An 18122-nucleotide genomic window follows, 5' to 3' on the forward strand; every position below is an offset into this window, starting at 1 on the left:
CTTGACTCTGGGCTGCTTGTCCTTACTCCCGCGGCTCCTCCAGTCCTTGGGCAAAGGACCTCTGCTGTCCTCTCAGGCCCTCTTCACTTGCTGTTCCCTCAGCCTGGAATATTCTCCCTGCACGTGGCCACCCACCCCCTCTCCAGTCTTTGCTCGCAGTCTCAGTGATGACACCATCTCAGATGTCAGCACCTGTACACACACACACACTCACACACACACACACACACATATTTACCTCCACACCTGCTTAATGTTTCTCCTCAGTGTTTCTCACATCATAGCTTACTTGTTGATCTTGTTTATGAGTGTTTCCACAGAGACCAAAATTTTATCTGTTTAGTTAAGTTCCCTCTGACCTCCCTCCCCCGCCCAGTGCCTACAAGAATGCTCACGACTGTGTATTGAGGTAGATTTGTTGGCCGATTGTGATGCGGGAATGAAAAAAATTCTGGGTTCTTTGCAGGAGAACCCCCTGGTTCCCTTATAAATTGACCTGGCAAGTCTGTCTACTGGACTCCTGGACGGGCCCAAACATGCCTGAGAACTGGGTGAACTTAGCTTTCTTCAAACTTCTTTCACCCCAGCCCTGCTGGAGTGCAGGGAGCGGTGCAGTGAACCCCTGAGTGTGAAGGAGCTCGGTGGGGAACATGGCCCCTGAGAGAGCAGAGGGGCCTGGGAGGAAGGCTGGAGAACCGGCATCTCCAAGAACCGCTGAACGTCAGTAACAAAGCAATTTGGTAATGAGCGTGAGTTCCTTTGTTCAGGGGGCAACAGTCCCAGGGCGGGAAGAGTGCAGTGTCTCACAGCAGAGGAGCCGCCCGCCCCAGGGATTCTGGCAAAGGTAGGTTCATAGAGCTTAGAAGTGAGGGCCGGAAGCAAGGCATGGTTGGCTAGGGGGTCAGTGTGTCCTTACGAGGCCAGCAGGCACTCTCTTCTAGAGTGAGGTATACTAAAGCCAAGTTAGAGACTTGTAGGTGTGAGAGCAAACAGCCTCCCTCAGAGGGGCGCAGTTGTGTCCTTCCTTAGCTGAAGTGAGAAGAAGAAGATTCGGACAAGAGCCACAAGCCTTGTGGGATGGAACAGGGTTTCTAAAAGGCAAAGCTGAAAAGGAGGTCTGAGAAGGAGCCCACAGTGAGGAATTGGGAGGCCTCAGGTCAGAGCTTGTGGGCTGAATCTCAAGACAGCCTGTACTGACGACAGAGGTCAATAGTGGGAGCCAGGGGCCTAGCCAGGCTCCCATTTTTTCAGGAGCATTTAGCCCATGTCCTGCTGAACTTGTTGGGGGAGGCTGGGCTTCCTTCCTGCAGCCCTCCTGCTGGTAGACACATGGGCAGGAAGCCAGGCCAGGGTGGGGAGGGCAGAAGGCTCGGTGTCGGGGGCGGGTTGCCTAGCACCATGGGAGCGGGCGGGCGGGGGGGGGGGGGGCACAGCCCTCAGCTGAGAGGTCCTGAGATCGGTGTTGGAGAAGACCCTTGAGAGTCCCTTGGACTGCAAGGAGATCCAACCAGTCCATCCTAAAGGAGATCTGTCCTGAATATTCATTGGAAGGACTGATGCTGAAGCTGAAACTCCAATACTTTGGCCACCTGATGCGAAGAACTGACTTATTGGAAAAGACTCTGATGCTGGGAAGGATTGAAGGTGGGAGGAGAAGGGGACGACAGAGGATGAGATGGCTGGATGGCATCATTTAACTCCGGGAGTTGGTGATGGACAGGGAGGCCTGGAGAGCTGCAGTCTATGGGGTCACAAAGAGTCAGACACGACTGAACTGAACTATGGTGCCCCTGTTTCCCACTTTGTTTCCTCGACTGCTTTAGGCCAGTACTCTGTGTTTCTAGCCCAACTTCTGTATTAGCTTCAGAGGACTCTATGCTGCTATTATGAAGGGCTGACCCTCAAACAGGGTTGCAAATGTAAATGCTGGGCAAGTGTGTGGTTCTTGAAGAGGGCCATTTGGTAGGAGGCAGCCTGATTAAACGACAAAAAACAAAGCCTGCCAGGCCTCTGAAGAAGGCAGACTTCACACTTGCAGTGTGCAGCCAGAGTTAGAACCGTGTGGTTGGCCTCTGGTTCAGCCATAAGGCTGTGTGACTTCGGGCAGTTTATCAAGATGGCTTCAGTTTTTTGTGTGTGAAGAAGGCCTGTGCAAAACTAACCTGAGGGAGACCCTGGGAGGAATGGCAGTGGGATAGGAACTTGGAACTGTTAATTATAAAGGGGCAGCCACAGGGTCAAAGCCTGAAGAGAGACTTGTTCTGAGTGAAAGGCAGGGCCGCACCTGAGAAGGGGAGCTGCGTTCCCGGGGGGAGACTTCGCGCAGGAGCTGGGCACTCCTGCAGTCACCTGTTAACCCAGTCACTTTGCAGACTCAGGACAAAGTCCAGAAGGCAGTTTCAGGGATTTAGCACAGGGTTGGCTGGATTTGCAGCCAGGAATGCTTGCTGTTGTTCTTGCTGTTGACACACACTCTTGAGCTGATGTTGCCTCGAGCCTTCCCCACCCCAACCCTGCCCAGGGTGAGACTTGGCAGGGGACTCAGGTGGGATGGGTTTTGCGGCTTCCAGCTGTGAGGAGGGGCAGCTAGCAGAGGTCAAGGATCAGACAGGGCCTGACAGATTTTGTGGAAACTGGTAGCCATGGCTGCTGTCCTGAAACTCATACCCCTCTTCCTTCTATTAACCCCATCTGGAGGGATTTAGCCATGCTGCCAACAACAGCTGCCCAGACCCATGGCCATGGTGCCTCTTTCCCAGGGACCCTGGACATGGGTTTGGGTGGACTCCGGGAGTTGGTGATGGACAGGGAGGCCTGGCATGCTGCAGTTCATGGGGTCGCAAACAGTCAGACACGACTGAGCGACTGAACTGAACTGAAACCAAATATACTTCAATTAAAAAAAAAGAAACACTTGTTTAAAAATGCAAGTTCCAGAACCCACCCACAACCCCCTAAAGCAGAATCCCCAGAAGTCAGGGAAGATGTTTCTATAAGGACCTCCAGGCCATTCTTATCACAGGAAAGCAGGTTTTCCCTTTTTTTTTTTTAATGCAGATACCTCCTAGAGAGTCACTGTAATGGGGGTGGGGGTGATGTGGCAGCTGGTGGAACCAGGGTGGACTGATGTTTTGAACACAGTGGCTCTGATGCTTAATCTACTGAGAATCACTGCTGATCTTCAAGCATACTTGACCCTATTCTTACCACTTTGATCAAAAAAGCTAAGCTTCAACTGGGCTTTGTAATAATGATTTCAATCAGACTTTCTCCCTTTTGGGTACGATATGTTTGTTTTCTTTATCACCCTTATTTAAAAATAAAACATAAACAACCAAAATCTCTGCTTTTGGAACGATCCTGTGGGTATTGGCCCTCATGTGACCCTCTCAACAACCCACCAAAATTGGTCCTATTGTTGCCCCACTTTACAGATAAGAAAATAGTTTGCTTAAGACTGTTGAGCTGCTAATGAGTAGTGAAGCCATTCTCACCAAATCCAAGACCATCCCCAGATGCCGCACCCCTGGGCTCAGCTTGCCCGAACCCGCCCACAGCGCAGGATGGTTCTGAGCCAAGCAGCCTCCTTGTGGAAACCAGTTTTTCAAGTTGAGAATGAGGCTCCTCCCTGAAGCACACACACCTGCTCTGCATCAGGCCAGCCATGGTGGGCTGTGTTGGGAGCACCTTTAGGTCAATCATTCCCAGTTGATGGTGCTTCAGAATCACCTGGTGAAAGTGAAAAGTGAAGTCGTGTCTAACTCTTTGCAACCCCATGGACTGTGGCCAACAAGGCTCCTCCATCCATGGAATTTTCCAGGCAAGAATACTGGAGTGAGTTGCCATTTCCTTCTCCAGAGGATCTTCCCAACCCAGGGATCAAACCCAGGTCTCCCACATTTCGGGCAGATGCTTTACAATCGACCCCACCAGGGAAGCCCTGGGGAAGGTGTTAAACATGCAGGTACCTAGGTCCTGCATCCTCAGAGCCTTTAACTCTGGACTGGGGTGCAGCCTGGGAGTCTATGAATATAGGCAACGATTCTGATGCAAGTAATTGGAGGGAGAGGATGAAAAAAGAAAAAGGATGGGGGAAGAAAAGAAGGAAAGCAGAAAACAGGGCCCCGGGTGAGCAGTCAGCCTTGGCAGAAGGCTAAGAAATGCCCGTGGAGGGGAGGGCGGGGCAGCCGCAGCCTGAATGACTTCTCTCTCCCCCCACACCTGGACCATCTTCACTCCTTCAAGCTCGGGTTCCCAGGTCACACCTCCTCAGTGTGGTCTTTTTCCATAACTCCAGAAAGAGTTAAGGAGGCCCCCTTAGGAATGCACAGCCTTTAAAGTTAGGCACTCATGCATTTTCCAGCACTATCACGTTGGCTCAAGTGGTGGTTTTCGCTGCTTAATGCTTTGCGGCTGAATTAATCACCCTGCGGGGGTGAAGCCACAGCTCCGGGCTGCTGTCTGCAGAGCGGCTGCTGGGGAGCTGGAGGAGACCCAGCTGGCAAGCAGAGTCCAGGTGGGCCTGAGCAGACAGATGTTCAGTCAGTTCAGTCGTGTCTGAATCTTTGCAACCCCGTGGACTGCAGCACGCCAGGCTTCCCTGTCCATAACCATCTCCCGGATGTTCAGAGGCTGACAAGAGCTGTAAGTGCTCCACAAAGGAAATGCCCACATCCTCCACACTCACACATAAGCCAAAACTCTGGGCCACTTTCCTGAACTGCCAGTGCCATGCCCAGCGGTAGGCTTGGGATCCATGCCGCCAGTGGGTTTCATCCAGCTTGTCAAGCCCCAGCCAGAGGGCAGCAGCTGCCTGGAGGGCCCTGAGGTCACCCTGGAGGTGGTATCAGTCTCCCTGGGAAAGAACACTGAGAATGATTAGTATTGTCTGCCTAGGGCCCAGGCAGCTGGCCTGGTTCACCAGATGCATTAGCTTCCTGGGACTCCCACAACCAACCAGAAAAACCTCGGTGGCTTACAACTACAGAAATTTATTCTCTCAGCCTTCTGGAGGCCAGAACTCTGAAATCAGTCTCACTGATTGGGTCAAAATCAAGACGTTGGTAGGACTGTGCTCTCTCCAAAGGCTGTTGGGAGAATCCTTCCTGCCTCTTCCGGCTGCTGGGAGCTCAGGTGTCCCATAGCTCATGGAAGCATCACTCCAGTCTCTGCTCCCAGCCCCTCAGTGCCTTCCTCCAGGTCATCAGACCGCCCGCTCTTTTCTTTCATAAGGCATTGAGTACCCACCCCGTGGACTACAAGGAGATCCACCCAGTCCATCCTAAAGGAATTCAGTCCTGAATATTCACTGGAAGGATTGATGCCGAAGCTGAAACTCCAATGCTTTGGCCACCTGATGCGAAGAACTGACTCATTTGAAAAGACCCTGATGCTGGGAAAGATTGAAGGCAGGAGGAGAAGGGGATGACAGAGGTCAAGATGGCTGGATGGCATCACTGACTCAATGGACATGAGTTTGAGCAAGCTCTGGGAGCTGGTGATGGACAGGGAGGCCTGGCGTGCTGCAGTTCATGGGGTCACAAATGGTCAGACATGACTGAGCGACTGAAGTGAACTGAACCCATCCCGAATGCAGGATGACCTCATCTCAAGCTTCTTAACAATACCATCTGCCAAAACCCAGTGGTTGGGACCCCCTTATTGGTAGCTGGGACCTGGACCTATTTGGAGGCGGGAAGGAGCATGCCTTCAGCCCACTCCCCCAGACTTGTACTAAATCAGTGTTGGTAATGAAGTACCGCTTCCTGCCTTTGTGCCCCACCTCCCACACCCTTGCTCACACCTTTCAAAGCCTGATGCTGCTGAGCCTCTCCTCTCCCCAGGGACACACGTGCCCATCCAGCAGGGGATGCAGAGGACTGAGAGAGGTAGGGAGCCTGCCGCTCCAACAAGGCTGGCAGAATGTGTGCCAGGCCCTCTCCGAATGTCCGCAGGAAATCACGAAGCCGGGTCTCCCCCAGGTGTACCAGATGCAGAACCCAGTATATGAGTGTGGGTCAAGGCCGTGTGCAGGTTGCCCTCATGCCCCTGACTCATGCCACCCCCGTGACCATCATGCTCCACCCCATCTAAGCATTTCCGGCTCAAAGGTCACCCACATCATGAAAGGCAGCTGCGGTGAAGATCAGGCCACCGATGACCTTCTCCGAATCCCCCTCTACCGCCCTGCGTGCAGGCTGACCTCGTTTCACTCCCCCGAACCTCACTGTAAAACCAGGCCGATAACGATACCTGAGTGAATGAAGAAAGTCACTCAGTTGTGTCTGACTCTTTGTGACCCCGTGGCTCTACAGTCCATGGGATTCTCCAGGCCAGAATACTGGAGTGGGTAGCCGTTCCCTTCTTCAGAGGATCATCCCAACCCAGGGATCAAACCCAGGTCTCCCACATGGCAGGCGGATTCTTTCCCAGCTGAGACACTTAACTCCTTTCTCCAGTCAGACCAGGTGTTATCTCCTCCTTCACAGGCCAGATGGGCTGAATGAGTAAGTGTGAAGGTTCCAGGCCCGCAGGAGGGCTTCCATCAACGTTTTTATTTTTTTAAACTGAGTGCAAGTAGCTGACTGCACAGCGGGTGCATGACTGCAGGCTCACCAGGTCTGTACACACTCCTGCCTTTAACCAGCACCTGCACGTTGGTAACGCCTAAGTCTCTCCTCCTCCCGCTGACCCGTATCTCAGCGTTTCCATGGTCAGACTCTGCCTGCCCCACTCCTCACCTGCTCCTCGTCCTGGGTCTTCAACTGCGTGAGTAGCCACCCAACCCGACACCTGACAGGCGTCTCTCCTTTATCCCCAAGTCAGCCAGCAAGTGTCATAGGTCATTCCCCTTCACGTGCCTCGAATCTCTCTCGACCTCTGTGTCCACCGTGTCCTCACATAAAGTCACATCATTTCTCAGCTGAAACAATGAAACTGCTTCCCTTTTTGGTCCCTTCCCTGCACAGTGTATGTTCACAAGGCAGACTTTTTTTTTTTTTTTTTGGCTGTGGTGCAAAGCATGCAGAATCTTAGCTCCCCACCAGGAATCGAAGCCAGGCATGCCCCCAGCCGTGGAAGTGGAGTCCGAACCACTGGACCTCCAGGGAAGTGCCAAGGCTGACATGTTTTAAATGCATATCTAATCACGTGCCGGGGCTGCACAGGTCTTTTAAGCCAAAGACCACCCTCCCCAGGGTGGCTGCGAGGTCCACCGCGTGACCAACTACCCTCCAGCCGCGCTCCCACAGCCCCTAAACCAGAGCCCTGTGCAGCTGCTGGAGTTCCCCAACCATGCTGGCCCAGCCCCTCTCATTTCTCCGTGCCTTTGCACATCCTGCTTGCTTTCCTGGGAACAGGAAATTCTTTTATTCCTTTCTCACATTATTAACCCTTTCTCAACCTTCAAGACTCAGGTCCTTCAGAAAGCTTTCTTGTCTTCCCCCTTCCAGCCCCCATAGCATCTTGCCCTGTCTCTCACAGCACCTACATCATAAGTGCCTGTTACTTACCTACCCGCCCCACACTCCACCCCTTCCAACGCCCTGCCTCAGACTGTGAGCTCCTTGAAGTCTGGGTCTGTGTCTCTTCTCTCTGTATTTCCAGCACCTTCCACAGTGCCTGCCAATAGTGCCTCAATCAACATTTGTTGAATGGCAAGGACAGAGCAGCTTGATAATAAGAGATGTATCTGGTTGACTCTTTTTATTCATGTTTGTTTGTTTTTAGCACTCCATATTGCAGAAGGAAATTTCTATGCATGAGAAAATTCCTTTGTTTAGTAAATCACACAAAGATCCAACAGAAGTTATGAAAATTCTGAAAGACAACATGGTCGTCTTGGAAAAGACAAAAAGATAAACAAGGTATGACCTAAAGCAGTAACATTATTATACAAAATGTGTATTCTGAATCCAAAAACCAATGTGAGAGCTTAATGAAAAATCCTAAACAGGGTCTGTGATACACACATAGCATCTCTATGCTGCTGCTGCTGCTGCTATGTCACTTCAGTCGTGTCCGACTCTGTGCGACCCCATAGAAGGCAGCCCACTAGGCTCCTCTGTCCCTGGGATTCTCCAGGCAAGAATACTGGAGTGGGTTGCCATTTTCTTCTCCATATATGCTCCATTATAGCATCTCTATAAATGCATCCAAAATTTTTAAAGCTTTTTCCCCAGCTTTACTGATATATAATTGACATGTAATTGGTTGATTGTTATATAAAGTAAAATACCATATTATTCAATGAACAAAATAATAAGCAACAGCCTTAATGTTTTATTGAAACATTCCAAAGTGTTCTTCATGTGGCCATTTCTTCCAAGGGCTTAACACAAGCTCCAACACAGTGAAGGTCTTTTGCTAGGTGACTGGGCTAAGAGTCCTCTACAGAACTTGCATTAAATGGTGGCCAGCATTTGACACAAGAATCACTGTTGAAGGCAGCATACCCCAGGGGAGCAAAGCTTGTGATAGAATCTAGATCGCTATCGGTTCAAGATCAAATTTCCTGAGTAAGGCCGATGATGCGCACATCCTGTGTGGTTGATTAAAGATTTGTTTTTGGATAGCAGATGACAAGGATCACAGTCTACGTGAAGGCTGAGCAGCCTATTAAAGAGATGAAGGCTGCTTCCATCTCTATGCAAACGTGGGCCACAGCCTCCTCTACATAAATCCTACACCCCCAGGGAGGCTGCAGCTCTCCATTCTCCAGATCCACCATGCGTCTTCCCACACCTCTGCCATTTTCTCCACCTGGAATGCCCTCCCCCTCTATTCCTTCCCAACAATACCCTGTCCATATGCCCAAGCCCAAGTCATTGAAATAGAGATAACAATCTCACTGTTATCCCTTTCTTCCACAATGAACTTTAGGCTGGACACTTGGCTATAGACTACATTTCCCAGCCTCCTTTGTAAGTAGATGTGGCCAAAGGCCAAGTTCTGGCCAACAGGATAGGTGAGCCACTCTGGAGCTGTGTCTCAAAGCATGTCTGCGTTCCTCCACCATCTCTCTGCCCTTGCCATGAGGAGGGAAATCGATGCGGCCATGACCAAGCGTCAACCCTGCAGCTAAAGACAGTAGATGATGGTGGAGCAAAGAAATGAAACGGGATAGAGCACAACTGGTCCCTGCAAGGTTGAGCCATCCCACCAGCCTGGTACCACCTGCATCTGCACTGCTATGGGACAGGGAAACGAAATTGTATCTGAAGATGGACCTGAGACAGACTACTGTTTTGGGATCTCTGCACTATAGCTGATTTATCCACCATCTCCTCTAGAAAGGCCTCCCTGAGAGCTCTCTGAAGTCCTGCCATGACTTTGGTGGGAACACTCATACAGCATCATCCATGTGCCATTACAGCCACCTCCGTGCTATTTGTCACTCGTGAACTGGAAGATCCTGGAGGGCAAAGGCCACACCGACTTCATCTTTGATGTCCCCAGAGCAATCAGCACAGTGTCCTTACACGGAAGCTGTGTTTGTTGAAGAAGCGAGTGAATACACAGGGCTGCCCACTCGGGCGCTGATTTTAGAAAAGAAACAAAGATAGCAGCGGTGGAGTTGGCATACAACGCACTTCAAAAGAAACCAGAAAGAACTCGGCTGACAAATAAGAGGCCTGCGGTGCCAAGCTGGGAATAGTAATTCTCCAAAAATAAATGTATTGTGGTAACGAAGCCTGAAGAGACCGCGCTGCAAAAACACAGACGGTCACCGCAGCCCTGGAGCAGGCCCTCCCTTCCGTCCAGTGACCGCGCCGCCCTCGGGAAACTGAGGTGGGCCTGGCCCCATGTGCTCCAGACCTAAACAACCACTTCTGCAAACCGGGCCCCTCCCGCTGGGCACCGGATGTGGTACCGAGTGAGAGAGGTGCCAACACTGTTCTCCCGGACCATGGCCGTGTAGGAAGGGGAGAGGGTTTCCAGGCCATCAGGAAAACAGTCGTGAGGGTATGAGGTCTGGGGGGCCAGACTGCTGAATGTGAATCCCAAATCAGCCACTCACCAGCTGTGCAACCTTGGACAGGTAGCCTAACCTCTCTGTGCCTCCATATTTCCTCACCTGTGACACAGAGAGGGTAACAGCAGCTCCTTCCCAGGTTGCTGCAGGACTGAGTGAGCTCACACACAAAGGCACCCAGGACAGGGCCTGCCACACCGGCCACGGCAGGTGCTCTTCAGCATCGCCTTGCCTTTGGCCATCACCCTCAGAAGGAGCTCGCAGCACAGGACCCTTTGTGCAGCAGGCAGAGCAACACAGAATGCCTGATTTCCAGACTAAAGGCACTGAGGGGATTACCTAACCTGCCAGGGGTCACTAGGAATAGAAGCAGGACCCCAGCTGCCCCGCTGGCTGCCCAACTCTAAATCATGTGCTAACAGGGAACTCTGCGGCCTCCACCTGGGGACTTCTGCTGCTTCCAGAAGGGTTCCTGGGCCTCAGGGGGGAGCAGCCTCCGGGGCTATGAGCTGAGGGGAGACGGTCGCTCCCTCCTGTCTGAGGGGCCTCTCCGGAGTCCAGGTGAGGAACCGGACCTCTCTGCCTGCCACCCACCGCCCAGCAGCCTCCTGACCCACCCAGGGGCCCCGGCGAGCTGAGCCTTCTCTGCAGGCTGCGTGGGGGCGGGGAGGCCCCAGGAAGAAGTTTGGGTGTTTGCTGATAAAAATAGATGGAGATATGTGAGGGGACCAGAAAGTCTCAGATGACACTGTGAGCGAATCTGTAGAAAGGAAAGGGTGAATGAGGAAGTACAAGATGAGAAAACAGAAGAAAAAAAAAATGTGTTCGGGCCGTTTCGGAGCACAGGTGCTTCCTGTGAAGTCCTGGCTGAGCCTCTTAGCCGAGGTGACCCAAATAAAGCCAGACTGGGGGGGGGGGGGGGCCGGGGCGGACAGGTGGCATCGATGCGGACACAGCAGGCGACAGAGAGAGAGGAAGGGTCAAGGAGCCGCAGGAGACAAGAAAGGACGGGAGGAGTGGGGAGAGGAGACGGGCATCACAAAAGAGGCTGAAGCAGGAAAAAAGAGGGCCTAGAGCCACGGCATGGCTCACTCGGAGCGCTTCCCTCAGCAGCTGAACAGAACGAGGCTTCTCCCGGAGAGGGCGCGCTCTTTCAGGAACGTGCTGGAAGGTTCCAGTTGCTGGGCTCCGACCAGTACTCCAGCCCCGCTTCCTGGCTAACCTCCTCCCTGTTGTCTCTTCCTGATTTGCTAAGACCCGCCCCCCTCTTCCCCGAGGTGTGTTTCTCCCCAGAAAGCCGAAGACCCCATCACGGCCGCCCTCTCGTCCGACTCCGTGCGCCAGGCAGGAGGAGCCCGGGGGTCCGGCGTGGCCCGCGGACGGCCTCTGAGAAGAGGCCATGCACGTTCCCCGCCCCAGCTTGGAGTGTCGCGTGACAGCCAAGGTCCAGAAACCCGCAGGCCCAGGGTCAAGGCCCGGCCGTGGTGGAGAGGCCCAGCGGCCACTCCGTCTCCAGGGACCGCCCTCCCGCCCCGCGGACGGAGCAGGCACAAAAGTGACCTGAGACCACAGCTCCGGGGAGCCCCGTCTGGCCCTGGAGAGGCGGCGGGTGCGCTCCACGGCAGCCCTGCCTGGGGCTGTCCAGCGCCCGCCCCCCACACCTCGGCTGCAAGCCCACCAGGCCTCCTGGGGCTTGGCACCTCCACGCTCGACCCTGTGCACTTCCTTCCAGGTCAGGCAAGACTCCAGGCCACGTTCCTCCACCGCCCTTGTCTCCACTTCCCACGAAACACGAGCCAAACACCCTCCTTGGGAGGCAAACTCCTGACATCTGCTTTCAGATTCGGATTTCAGGCTCCAGGCCCTTCCTGCCCCCACATCTGACCCCGGAGCAGGGTCAGTAGGATGGGCCTGGGGTTCCCTGCACCCCAGCAACTCAGCCCACAGCCTGGCCTCAGGGCCACCCAGACCCAATTCCAAGTCGTGTTAGATATGTGGTCCCAGCTGGTCTGCCACATAGCAGGTGCCCAGTGAGGATTCCTGGACTTATGTTTTTCAATGTCTGATTCCTGGAACCTCTTTCAGGGACTACCCTGGCAGTCCAGTGGTTAAGACTTTGCCTTCCAGTGTAGGGGGTACGGGTTCAATCCTTGGTTGGGGAACTAAGATCCTACATGCCTCACAGCCAAAACACCAAAGTATAATACAGAAGCTATATTGTAACAAATTCAATAAATATGTTAAAAACGGTCCACATCAAAAAACCTTTCAGACTGACGCTGGTGCAGCTCGGCCTCCTCCTCAGTTTCTGCTGCAGGCACAGGGGCCACAGGAACCCCTTCTTGGTCCCCCAGACGGCAGAGGTCAGAGGACTGCAGACCCGGAGGTGTTTCTGAGCCATCCCCCAAAGCGGGTGTATCAGTTTCCTGTGGCTGCCGTATTGTCGCCATCAACTGGGTCTCTTCAAACAACAGAAATTTATTCTCTTGTGGTTCTGGAAACCAGAATTCTGAACACAGTATCCCTGGGCTGAAATCAAGGAATGGGGAGACTGGCTCTCCCTCCAGGGACTCTAAGGAAGGAAAGACTCCGTTCCTTGCCTCTTCAGCTTCCAGTGGCAATCACGGGCTTGTGGCGGCAGCAATCCAATCTCTCACCTCCGCGGTCACATCGCTGCCTCTTCTGTGTGTCAAATCTCCCTCTGCCTCCCTCTTCAAAGGACACATGTGATAGTGTTTGGAGCCCACCTGGATAATCCAAGATAATCTTCCTGCCTTGAGATCCTTAACCACATCTGGGCTAAATTTAACTTAATCACATCTGGATTATGACAGTGTGTGTCAGTATGTGCTCAGTCGCGTCCAACTCTTTGTGACCCCGTGGACTGTAGCCCACCAGGCTCCTCTGCCTACGGGATTTCCCCGGCAAGAATGCTGGAGTAGGTTGCCATTTCCTTCTCCAGGGGATCTTCCCGACCCAGGGATGGACCCTGCATCTCCTGCATTGGTAGGTGGATTCTTTACCACTGGTGCCACCTGGGAAGTGACATTCACAAGGTGAATATAAGGAAGGTGACATTCACAAGTTGTGAGGATGAAGACCTACATATATTGGAGGAGAGGGGGCATTATTTATTTGAACATACCTGGCAATGCAAGAACTCTGGCTGCAGAAAGATCTAACGCTTCCCCATCCGTAAATCCACACCCTCCTCCCACCCCCACTCCAGCCACCTTGGAGAATCAGCCTCACTTGAGTGACTGAAGATGGAGACGGTGACACAGAAGCAGCAGCACTGGGCTGAGAGTCCTGGCCTGGAGTGTCACCTTGCCCCTTGCTAGAGCTGTGACTTGAACAAGCTGCTTCATTGATCCAAACATGTACTGAATGTCTTCTGTGTGCCAGGCACCATGATAGGCCTGAGTTCCCTTCAAAATGGAGGAAATGGTGTGTTTAGTACTATGCTGATGTATGGACAGTGTCTGGAATTCATGGTAAGCACTCAATAAATTCTAGAATGCTCTGTGGTGACCTACATAGGAAGGAAATCCAAAACAAGAGGGGATACATGTGTATCCATAGCTGATTCACTTTGCTGTACAGCAGAAACTAACACGATATTGTAAAGCAAATATACTCCAACAAAAATTAATTTAAAAATAAATAAATTCTAGCTATTACTGTTTTCTGTAGTACGTATTCAGTAGGGGGGATTTATTTTTAACACCCAGCTCACGTAAGCATGGAAAAACCAGGGAAAAAGAGAACTGTGGAGGACAACAGAAAAAAAAGAGTTCCTCCATACCTTGTTTGATTTTCACAATTCTGTGTGAGTTGGGTGATCATTTATTTACCAAGGAAAAAGTAAAGCTCAGAAAGTTGAGATCCAGCACATACAGTTGATGCTCACCACATATCCGTGTATATCCCCCAATTCCCCAGCTCCCCTTGTAGCTAGACCGGCCATGTGATGCTCACCACATATCCGTGTTTATCCCCCAATTCCCCAGCTCCCCTGTAGCTAGACCGGCCATGTGATGCTCACCACATATCTGTGTATATCTCCCAATTTCCCAGCTCCCCTTGTAGCTAGACTGCCCATGTGACCACTTCTGTCCAGTGGACTGAGAACAAAAGTGACAGGTGTCATTAGCAGGATAAAGCAGAGAAAGTGCCCCCAAACATCCCCTTAGCCCTCCCTTCACCTGCCACGGTTCCCACAGAGTTCTCATGCCAAGACGGTATAACCATAATGGTGAAACAACACAGACCCCCGAGGCACTGCTGGACAGCTGGCTGATCCACAGAGGACTTCACACAGCAAGTGAAAGAACAAAACCAAAATACACAACTTGTGTGTGTTGAGCCGCTGAGGCTTGATGTTTGTTTGTGAACACAGCATAGCCTGTCCCTGACCTACTAAAAATCCTGGTCTTCTGACGGGGTGTTTCTCCACCATCCTTCCTCAACCAAGCTTCTGAAAGGGGCTGTCCACACTAATAGTCTTTACTTCTACACCTGCCACTTACTTTTTACCCTCTGGTCAGCCTCTGCCCATCTGTCTACTGAATTTGCCCTGTGACCACCAGACTGTCAAAGCCAAAAGACAGTATTCTCTTTTTTTTTTTTTAATAACAAATTTCTGAGGAGTATGATTCTGCTGAAATATTTTTCTCCCTTAGTTACTCTAATAGAAAGTAACAGAAAACCTAATCCAAGCTGGCTAAAACAAACACAATTCATTACATCACATAGGAAAAGGCTCGGTGGAAAAGTGGATTCCAGAGATGGCTGAGAGTAGATCACCAGTGTCACCAAAGATTCCAGTTCTTTCCTTTTCTCCTCTCCACCAGCTTTGGCATGCGGACTTGCTCCTTGGGCTGGGTTTCCTTAAGATCACAAGATAGTTGCAAACTATTCCTGGTATCCCATACAGACCAGACAAAATCCAGAGCTCAAACAGACTCTCATCCTTGCCTCTGTCTTTAGAATAGGAAACCTTTCCCAGAAACCCTTTAGAACTCTTCCTCTCCTGTTTCATGGGCAGGATGGGTCACATGTCCATTCCTAAACCAATCACTGACAAGGGGAATTAGGGTTACCACCACTGGCTTCCACTGTCTAGATCCACTCTCCAGAATGGAAGGGCCCACATACTTATGTCAAGGAGGACAGAGGGACAGACCTTTCTTAGTGTCCTCTCCTGGATTCTCTTCCTCTGAAGGTATCTTGGGTTTTCACTTCCCTGAGGGTTTTATGCCCAGATTTTTCTGGTCCTACTCCACAGCCTCTCCCCAGCAGTCTCATTCATCCCTACTGTTTAAATTTTCATATATATATATATGTATATATATACATACACACACACTGGAGAAGGCAATGGCACCCCACTCCAGTACTCTTGCCTGTTGAATCCCAGGGACGGGGGAGCCTGGTGGGCTGCCATCCATGGGGTCGCACAGAGTTGGACACGACTAAAGCGACTAGCAGCAGCAGCAGCAGTAGCACGCACACACACACACATATATCCAAGAGTACAAATCTAACCTCCTGCTCTGAATCCTCCCTTGAGCTCTGGACTCAAATATAAAAACCATTTGCTACACAAGAATCCTCAAACTCATTGTGTCTAAAACAGAACTGATTTAGACCTTCTCACCCCAACTTCCTCAAAGTTGTTGTTCTTGGGTCTAAGGTTCAAGCTGGTGGCATCACCTTCCACTCTCCACTGCTCCTTCCGCCACACTGGATTAATCCTCACACCCCAGGTCTCCAGCCTGAAACCACAGATCCATTCCCCTCCCCATCCTCACAGCTGCTGCCTGGGTTCAGGACTCATGTTGCTTTCCTGGCGCATCACCGTAGTCTCCTGACTGGCCTCCTTACTCCAGCCTGGCGGCCCTCAGTCCACTTAGCACTGCCTACAGAGCAATGCCATTGTGCCCCTTCTAATCCCCACCCCCAGCTTCTGAACACATCTGCTGGGCCTTCCAAGGGCACTTCCTGCCCCTGCCGCTCTTTCGTCTGCATCCCAACACCACCATCCTTCCACCTGATGCCACCACTCTGGGCCTTTGCACTTTCTGTCCCCACTGCCTAGAACACCCAGCAAACTTCTGTTCTTCCTTTAGCCCAGAAAGCCCTCTCTGATTCATGCCTGATAAAGTTAACCAGTGCCTCCTCTGTGTAACAGCTTCTTTCAATGATCCAATAAGCGTGGGCTGCCAGCTTACTGTGTGCCAGGCACTGGGGTAAAACGAGACAGACACAGCCTCCACCCTGTGGGAGGAAGAGGAAAAGGAAACAAAGCTAAGAGATGTCAACAGGAATTAGAAGCATGAACAGGAGGGCCTCGGGGAAGAATTCCATGGGCACCTGAAAGATAAGTACAAGCTTCCCAGATAAAGGGGAGAATGAGGTTTGGGCAGAGGGATTAGCACATGGCAAGGCCTAGCAGTGGTAAAGTGAAGTCACTCAGTCGTGTCTGACTTTGTGACCCCATGGACTGTAGCCTACCAGGCTCCTCCGTCCATGGGATTTTCCAGGCAATAGTACTGGAGTGGGTTGCCATTTCCTTCTCCAGGGGATCATCCCGACCCAGGGATCGAACCCGGGTCTCCTGCATTGCAGACAGACCCTTTACCCTCTGAGCCATCAGGGAAGTCCTAGCAATGGTAAGGAACAGCTCAAGTCTAAACCTTTTACTGGCTTCTCTTGCTGGATATCCCACACCAGGCTCACCTGAGACCCTAGAGGGCAGGCTCCAGGATGGACTCACCCCCTCCCCTCTCTGCTATGGGACGTGGCACCCAGGAGGAGTTCAGGGTGTTTGGGGATAACGGAGAGACAAGGATGAATTGGCAGAGATGTCGCATGTAAACTGGCTGCCATTCTGCACAGACAAGCTTATTCCCAGGGAAGAGGCTGGGAGTGGAAGCCCTCTTTGTACCCACCCTCATGTCCACACCCACATGTGCCAGGAGACCCCTAGCCCCACGGGCAGCAGGAAAGATGCTGCCCCATTGCCCCTCAGGGAACAGTGCTGTTTGTGTCCCCTCGAAATTCACATGTGGACACCTGATCCCCAACGCGATATCCACAAGGCGATGCCTTTGGAGATGGGCCTTTGAGAGGTGACTAGGCTTAGATGAGGTCATGAGAGTGAAGCTCTCATGAGTGGCATTAGTGCCCTTATAGAAAGAGACACCAGAAAGGATCTCTCTCCACCATGTGAAGACACAGCAAGGAGATAGTCTGCAAACCAGTGTCCAGTGAAAGGGAAAAAAAAGCATAAAAGCTGTGAGTCAGGTGTTTTCAGGGATTTTACTGAGCATTATGGGCTTCCCTGGTGGCTGCAATGTGGGAGACCTGGGTTTGATCCCTGGGTTGGAAAGATCCCATAGAGAAGGGCATGGCAAGCCACTCTGATATTCTTGCCTGGGTAATCCCCATGGACAGAGGAGCCTGGCGGGCTACACTCCATGCAGCTGCAAAAAGTCGGACATGACTGAGCGACTAAGCACACGTTCACTGAGTAGTGCAGTCCAGGAAACAGCCTCTCGGAGAGCTCTGAGGAACTGCTCCCAGAGGCAGGAGAGCAGCCAGGGTATAAATGACTCTGGGGACTAGAAAAGACAGGTAGTCAAGCATACATCTTGGAAAAAGATGACTGCTCATCACAAAGAACACATGTGTGAAGTTAATGATTTTAGTGCTTTTCTAGTATGGGAAGACTCAAGAATCCACGGCCTTTGAAATTCTTCCTTAGAAATGCATCTTATCTATCTAAGGGCCTGTTGATCCAAAGCACAGAGTGCCTCACCCTGTTTTTTTCCATCCTGAGTTCCCCTCCGGGCGCACTGTCCTGAGTGGCTGCAGTGGGCTGTAATTTAACCCTCTGTATAATGGGATGATGAGCAACACTGTTTTTTGTTTCCACCAGGAAGAGAGCCCTCACCAGAACCTGACCACGCAGGCAACCTGGACTCCAGAACTGTGAGAACTGCATTTCCATTGTTTAAACCACCCGTTCTGTGTATTTTGTTAGAGCAGCCACCTCCTGGCATATCCGTTGAAGCTCTTCTCCTCAGCAAAAGGAGGTGAGATTCCGCCCCCCAGCAAGGACAGGGCAGAAGGGGAGGATGCAGAC

At 51.8% G+C, this 18122-nt stretch overlaps 1 protein-coding gene across 2 annotated transcripts in view; it reads right to left on the minus strand.

Moving 5' to 3' along the window:
* The window catches only part of PLEKHF2 (pleckstrin homology and FYVE domain containing 2), a 105232-nt gene that overhangs the window by 13937 nt on the left and 73173 nt on the right, over window positions 1-18122 (minus strand). For both annotated transcript variants that reach the window (XR_009595092.1, XR_009595093.1), the window contains one exon: window positions 1-18122. This exon is cut by the window's right edge and continues 10538 nt beyond it. The gene's annotated coding sequence lies outside the window, so the exon portion shown is untranslated.

Source organism: Ovis aries, chromosome 9, assembly GCF_016772045.2.
Source record: "Ovis aries strain OAR_USU_Benz2616 breed Rambouillet chromosome 9, ARS-UI_Ramb_v3.0, whole genome shotgun sequence".
Lineage (NCBI taxonomy): Eukaryota > Metazoa > Chordata > Mammalia > Artiodactyla > Bovidae > Ovis > Ovis aries.